Here is an 8,199-nt window from a genome sequence, read left to right on the forward strand (position 1 = left end):
TTTGACAGACATCTAGAGAACATTTTATCCAGCAACTACAGAATACACTTTCTTCCCTTCAACACATGCAACATTTTCCAGGAGAGACCACACGTTAAGATATAAATCAAGTCTCCACAAAGTTTTAAAAATTGGAATCATTTCAAGTACCTTCTCAGACCGAAACAGATTAAAGCTAAAAATCAATAACTGGTGAAACTCTGGAAACTATATAAATACATGGAAATGAAACAACATGCTCCTGAATGACCTATGGGTCAAAGAAGAAATAAAACAGGAAATCAAAGAATTTCTCTAACCAATTTTTTAAAAGATGTGCAAAATTTTTATTACATAAGACATTATTCATGACACAGAGATTGGGAACTACAAATATGTGGCACTGGAATAAGTCTTACAAAGATTGCATTTTAAGAATTTGTAGCATACATTTTTACAGTTTTTCTCTTTTAAAAAGTGGAAGTTATAGCTAAGAGTTAACCACATACAGTGAAGCATTTTACAGACGTTAGAGATTAGAGAAGATGAATGATACAAAGGAAAAAAGCCATAGTTCTTGCTGGCTATATATTGTATTGCCTTCAAAAGCAACCGTGTGTGTTGTAATCAGTTCATCGTTAAATTTTTATTCTTCTTCTCTTTCATCTCATAGGGAATGACTGTCATCTGTATGACTGAAACAGGATAGCTATTATGTCTGAGTTGCAGCTGGTGGGAGAGCAAAAGAGTGGAGAAGAGAGCAAACCCTGTGTCTTAAGACCCAGGCCTGGAAATGGCATGCATCACTTCCACTTACATTTCGTTGATTGCTACAATCACTTGGCTACACATAACTGCAAAGGAGGCTGTGAAGAGTAGTCTAGCTGGGGAGCCACATGTGAAGCAAGAAAGGGAGAATGTATCCTGGTGAGCAACTAGCAGTCCCCTACTCACTAGGCCTAGCAGGAGTAAGTGCCATTATTGATTAATGATATCTGCCATGGGTTGGAAGAAAGAAACTGTGGCACCCGTGCATGTTATGCATTAACTGATCTTGCTTTGTGGAATGCAATGTGAACCTTGCAGTGTGGAATGAAAGTCATATTTTCTCTTCTACAGGATTCTGAAGTTTAAATCTAATTCAAAAAATTTAGTTCAACAGACATTTGTTGAGCATTTGCTATGAGAAATGCGCACTTGTTGGGTTCTGTGCCCAGGCGAAAAAAAGCTAGTCCTTTTTGGCTTGCACTAGGATGTGAAAGAAAAATATCCCTGCACTTACTGTCTTTGTGGTGGCCCACATTGAATTGGGGAATACATCTGTAGAAGAAAAAAAAATAAAGTAGTATATGGAACCACTTGCGTGATACCAGGGTCCCTCTGTGCCTTGCTATTCTAAAGCCTAATGCCACCTTCTGTGCCTTCTCTCTAACACTGGCTATTCGTCCAGCATTTCTTCTTGAAAAAATGAATAGGAAAAGAAACTTTGATGGAGGAAATATTGAGCACATATTGGTTTTGAAGAGAGGGAGCTGAGCACTGTCCCTAGATCAATTAAGAATGGCACAACATGGGACAAGTGCCTGCATTAACATAATCATGCTATTGAACAGATGGGGCTATTCTAATTTTTTCCTCACATGGTATAAACATTCCCTAACATTCACTGCTTAACTTAGGGGCTGTTGGTAGACAATCTTTCTTCTGTATTGCACTCCTTATTTAACAGTGCAAGAGAAGGACAAGAGATAGAAGGAAAGGAATAAAGGGACTTCTGGTTCCAGACTAGATTTGGAAGGGAAGTCATGGTTTGTTGGGGTGTGGCTTTAGCTTAACCTTTCCAGAATAGCTAGTATGACTGTAGTATTTGGAGGAACCATTAACCAATCTACTGCCTAAAGGGGCTGCTGTCATGAGAGCTGTTTTCTGTGAACCTTGTATAATTCCAGAATGTTCTCTTCTGCTGGAAATGGTGGGAATTACTATTCACTTTGGGTTCTCTCCAAATCCAACCTGTCTTCTACAGTAATCAATGGTCATTTCCATCTGGCTATAGTTCAGGTAAGTCCCATACCTCATGTCTTGCTTCTCAACCCTCTGCTGCCCAGAGCCAGAGCCCCTGTCACAGAAGCCAAAATACATGTCTAGTTGCTATATCAAAAAGGAGGAAGTAGCCTTTACATAAAAGAAAGTCCCTTTTTTCAGAATTTGGTTGAACCAATACTAGTACCAGCTAAATTTTCCTTGGTTCATTCTTTTTCCTTTGTAGGCAACAGCTGAGTATGGTGAGGACAGCTAGAATCCACTTCTATGACTTTTCGTCACATATCGTAGCCCAAGAAAAACTTTCTTCCCCAGTGAGACCTGTTCTTTGTTGCTTTGCCCCCCCACGGATTTGTCACCCCACTTCCCCAAGGTGACGGAGCCACAAAGGATTACTCAAAACCCATCTCTTCTGAGCAGTGAGAAGCCCCAAAGTGGTTAACTTCCCCAGAACCCTCAAGCGAGAGGCATCCCTTCCTTAGGAAATTAACCCCGAATTGGGGTTCTCTTCCTGCATTTATTTTCCAGACCAGCAAGTTACAGGAAGGGAATGTAGGTGGGGTTATAGTTTAACAATATAGGCTGGTGACATTCAGTGAAACAAGTCAGATGACATTCCATTCGACAATTAAGTGATCCACCAAGAAAAGCTTGATCTTAGCAAACATTCCTTCTTACAGCAATTTCCCAGTATCTTAACATATCAATCAGTAACTAGTCTGTCTTTGAGCCAGCAACCTCACTGTGTTACAAACCTTTATCTTACACCAGAGGCTTTATAGCCTGAGGAAAATTTCCTGTCCCTTGCAAGGTCAATATTTGAAACTGCAAGGCTTTGGAAAACCAGGCCCTGTGAAGTACATTTGCTTTAGGAATCCTCTACAGTTCTTTTCAATGATTATTCAAGCAACAAAGAGATGACAGTGAGAAGATGGATTAGTCATTATAGGATGGTATCATCCAAGGTATATCTATCTCTCCATCATGGTCTTACTACCTCCCTGCAGGCACAGGATTTATCATATATCCTCCTACGTTCACAGTCCAAATAATATGAGTTACTGTTCCTGGGAAGGCCTCCAGTTCTTCTGACAGTAGCAACTGGTAGAACTCTAGCTCATGATGTTAGTGGCACAATGACTGGACTCCAGTCATGATCAAGTTTACCAGAGACTGCCTGCTCCCCATTTCTCCTACCCTCACCAATTCCCAGATCCTTCTTGTCCTGTTTTGTAGTAGAAGAATAATAGTCACAAAATGGATATTAAAAGAGAGGTAACAATGGCAAAGTGGAGGGGGAAAATAGTACTTTGGTAGTTTCATTATTATTTTTATTATTTTATCAATACACAATGTAAACATTTTTTGTGGACCTTTACCAAATTCTCCCGAACCTCGCCTCCCCCTCCCCCTTTCCCACCTCTCATATTCTCAGTTCTGTCCACTCCTTCTGAAAGTTCAAGGAATTACTGTGATTGTTGTATTTTTCTTTCTTGTTTTTTTGTTTGGTTTGTTTTGTTTTCTCAGCTCCCACTTATGAATGAGGAACTGTGGTATTTCTCTTTATGTACCTGGCTTGTGTCACTTAACATAATTTTCTCTAAGTTCATCCGTGTTGTTTTTAATGTCAGAATTTCATTCCTTTTCATGGCAGAGTACTATTCCATTGTGTATATATACTGTATTGACCTTCTTTAATCATCTCTCAATGAACATTCAGGTTGGTTCCAACTATTTGTCATTGTAAATAGACCTGCAATAAACATGGGAGTGCAGGTATCCCTTCGTCAAGATGTCTCCCATTCCTTTGCGTATACCCCCAGGAGCACGATTCCTGTCTCATATGGAAGTTCTATGTCTAATTCTTTGAGGAACCTCCATAATCTTTTCCCTAATGTCTGCAGACCCAACAACAGTATAGGAGGGTCCCCCTTTCTCCACATCCACACCAGCATTTCCCACTCTTTCCCTTTTGATACTGGCCAGTCTAAATGGTTTGAGATGATATCTCATATGTTTTTGATTTTCATTTTCCTGATTCTTAGTGATGCTGAGCATTTTTTCACATACCTATTGGCTATTTGTATGTCTTCCGTTGAAAAATGTCTATTCAGTTCTTTTACCCATTTCCTTAATCAGATTACCTGTTTTTTTGTTTTTTGTTTTTTTAAATTTTGTCGATATACATTGTGGCTGATTATTGCTCCCCATCACCAAAACCTCCCCCCCTTCTCCCTCTCCCCCTCCCCCCCAACAATGTCCTTTCTGTTTGATTGTTGTATCAACTTCAAGTAATTGTGGTTGTTATATCTTCTTCCCCCCCCCCCGGTATTGTGTGTGTGTGTGTGTGTGTGTGTGTGTGTGTGTGTGTGTGTGTGTGTGTGTGTGTGAATTTATATATGAATTTTTAGCTCCCACCAATAAGTGAGAACATGTGGTATTTCTCTTTCTGTGCCTGACTTGTTTCACTTGATATAATTCTCTCGAGGTCCATCCATGTTGTTGCAAATGGCAGTATTTCATTCGTTTTTATAGCTGAGTAGTATTCCATTGTGTAGATGTACCACATTTTCCGTATCCACTCATCTGATGATGGACATTTGGGCTGGTTCCAACTCTTGGCTATTGTAAAGAGTGCTGCGATGAACATTGGGGAACAGGTATACCTTCGACTTGATGATTTCCATTCCTCTGGGTATATTCCCAACAGTGGGATAGCTGGGTCGTATGGTAGATCTATCTGCAATTGTTTGAGGAACCTCCATACCATTTTCCATAGAGGCTGCACCATTTTTGCAGTCCCACCAACAATGTATGAGAGTTCCTTTTTCTCCACAACCTTGCCAGCATTTATCGTTCAGAATCTTTTGGATTTTAGCCATCCTAACTAGGGTTAGGTGGTATCTCAGTGTGCTTTTGATTTGCATTTCTCGGATGCTGAGTGATGTTGAGCATTTTTTCATATGTCTGTTGGCCATTTGTATACCTTCCTTAGAGAAATGCCTACTTAGCTCTTTTGCCCATTTTTTAATTGGGTTGCTTGTTTTCTTCTTGTAAAGTTGTTTGAGTTCCTTGTATATACTGGATATTAATCCTTTGTCAGATGTATATTTTGCAAATATATTCTCCCACTCTGTTGGTTGTCTTTTAACTCTGTTAATTGTTTCTTTTGCTGTGCAGAAGCTTTTTAGTTTGATTTTGTATCCTGCTACTGTGATGAAATCATTTATTAATTCCAAGAGTTTTTGTGCAGAGGTTTTAGGCTGTTCAATATATAGGATCATGTCATCTGCAAACAAGGAAATTTTGACATCATCTTTTCCAATCTGGATGCCCTTTATTTCCTTCTCTTCTCTGATTGCTCTGGCTAGTACTTCCAACACTATGTTGAATAGGAGTGGTGAGAGTGGGCATCCTTGTCTAGTTTCTGTTCTTAAAGGAAAAGCTTTCAGCTTTCCTCCATTCAGGATGATATTGGCAGTGGGTTTGGCATATATGGCTTTAATTATGTTGAGATAATTTCCCTCTATACCTAACTTATAGAGGGTCTTTGTCAAGAATGAGTGCTGAACTTTATCAAATGCTTTTTCAGCATCTATAGAGATGAGCATATGGTCCTTGTGTTTGAGTTTATTAATATGGTGTATCACATTTATTGATTTGCATATGTTGAACCAACCTTGCATCCCAGGGATGAATCCCACTTGATCGTGATGAATAATTTTTCGTATGTGTTGCTGTATTCTGTTTGCTAGTATTTTAGTGAGGATTTTTGCATCTATATTCATCAAGGATATTGGCCTGTAGTTTTCTTTTTTGGTTATATCTTTACCTGGTTTTGGTATCAGGATGATGTTAACTTCATAGAATGAGTTTGGGAGATTTGCATCCGTTTCAATCTTTTGGAATAGTTTGTAAAGAATCGGTGTCAATTCCTCTTTGAATGTTTGGTAAAATTCTGCTGTGAATCCATCTGGTCCTGGGCTTTTCTTTGTTGGGAGCCTTCTGATAACAGCTTCAATCTCCTTTATTGTTATTGGTCTGTTCAAATTTTCTACGTCTTCATGGTTCAGTTTTGGGAGCTTGTGTGTGTCTAGAAATTTATCCATTTCCTCCAGGTTTTCAAATTTGTTGGCGTATAGTTGTTTATAGTAGTCTCGAATGATTCCTTGTATTTCAGATGAATCAGTTGTAATATCGCCTTTTTCATTTCTAATTTTTTTATTTGAGTCTTCTCTCTTCTTTTTTTTTGTTAGCAATGCTAATGGTTTGTCAATTTTATTTATCTTTTCAAAAAACCAACTTTTTGATTCGTTGACCTTTTGAATTGTTTTTTGGTTTTCAATTTCATTTAGTTCTGCTCTGATCTTAATGATTTCTTTCCATCTGTTAACTTTAGGTTTGGATTGTTCTTGTTTTTCTAGTTCTTTAAGGTGAAGTCTTAGGTTATTCACTTGCCATCTTTCCATTCTTCTGAAGTGAGCGTTTAATGCAATAAATTTCCCTCTCAATACTGATTTTGCAGTATGCCACCGGTTTTGGTATGATGTATCATTGTTTTCATTAGTTGCAATAAATTTTTTGATTTCCTGCTTGATTTCTTCTTGGACCCATATGTCATTAAGTAGAATGCTGTTTAATTTCCATGTGTTTGTATAGTTTCCAGAGTTTCGTTTGTTATTAATTTCTAGTTTTAATCCATTGTGGTCTGAGAAGATACATGGGATAATTCCAATTTTTTTAAAAATTTATTTAGACTTGATTTGTGACCTAATATGTGATCTATCCTGGAGAATGATCCATGTGCTGATGGGAAGAATGAATATTCTGAGGTTGTTGTGTGGAATATTCTGTAAATATCTGCCAATTCCAATTGGTCTAGAGTCTTGTTTAGATCTTGTGTTTCTCTACTGATTCTTTGCCTAGATGATCTGTCTAATATTGACAGTGGGGTGTTCAGGTCCCCTGCTATTATGGTATTAGTGTCTATTTCCTTCTTTAGGTCTAATAGAGTTTGTTTTATAAATCTGGCTGCTCCAACATCGGGTGTGTACATATTTATGATTGTTATGTCTTCTTGATGGATCATTCCTTTTATCATTAAGTAGTGTCCCTCATTGTCTCTTTTTATGGTTTTTAGTTTAAAGTCTATTTTGTCAGATATAAGAATAGCTACTCCAGCTCGTTTTTCTTTTCTGTCTGCATGGTAAATCTTTTTCCATCCTTTCACTCTTAGTCTGTGTGATTCTTTATGGGTGAGGTAGGTCTCTTGTAGGCAGCATATAGTTGGGTCCTCCATTTTGATCCAGTCAGCCAGTCTGTGTCTTTTGATTGGGGAATTTAAGCCTTTTACATTGAAAGGTGTTGATTTATTCCTAGCATTTTATTGGTCGTTTGGTTGTCTTAGGTGTCTTTTGTTCCTTGCTTTCTGATTTACTGTTTGGTTTCTGTGTTTGATGGTTCCTTAGGTTGTAGATAGCATTTTTGTTTGCTTGTTTTCTCTTCATGAATGCCATTTTTATTAAACTAGTGGGTATTGTTTTTCTTGGGTTTTTATGGCAGTGGTAGTTATTTTTCAGGAACCAAACCCAGTACTCCCTTGAGGATTTTTGTAAGGGTGGTCGTGTGGTAGTGAACTCCCGCAGATTTTGTTTGTCTGAGAAATATACTGTTTGCCCTTCATTTCGGAAGGATAGCCTTGCAGGGTAGAGTATTCTTGGCTGGCAATCTTTGTCTTTTAGTATTTTGAAAATATCATCCCATTCCTTTCTAGCTTTTAGGGTTTGTGATGAAAAGTCTGATGTTAGCCTGATTGGGGCTACCTTATACCTGATTTAACGCTTCTCTCTTGCAGCTTTTAAGATTCTCTCTTTGTCTCTGAGTTTTGCCAATTTGACTATGACATGTCTTGGAGAAGGCCTTTTTGGGTTGAATACGTTTGGAGATCGTTGAGCTTCCTGGATCTAAAGATCTGTGACTTTTCCTATACCTGGGAAGTTTTCTGCCACTATTTTGTTGAATATGTTTTCAATTCAATCTCCGTTTTCGTCCCCTTCTGGAATACCCATGACTCGGATATTTGAGCCCTTAAGGTTGTCTGATATCTCTCTCAGATTTTCTTCCATGTCCTTGATTCTTTTTTCTTTCTTTTTGTCTGCTTGTGTTATTTCAAACAGC

General features: G+C 38.2%; 1 non-coding gene across 1 annotated transcript; it reads left to right on the forward strand.

Annotated features, from left to right (window-relative positions):
- Positions 1-1,179: 1,179 nt before the first annotated feature.
- LOC134368811 (small nucleolar RNA SNORA31) lies at positions 1,180-1,301 on the forward strand. The gene has a single exon (XR_010022512.1). It is a non-coding gene; the product is annotated as a small nucleolar RNA SNORA31 (small nucleolar RNA).
- The last annotated feature ends 6,898 nt before the right edge of the window (positions 1,302-8,199 follow it).

This window comes from Cynocephalus volans, chromosome X (assembly GCF_027409185.1).
Source record: "Cynocephalus volans isolate mCynVol1 chromosome X, mCynVol1.pri, whole genome shotgun sequence".
Taxonomy (NCBI): domain Eukaryota; kingdom Metazoa; phylum Chordata; class Mammalia; order Dermoptera; family Cynocephalidae; genus Cynocephalus; species Cynocephalus volans.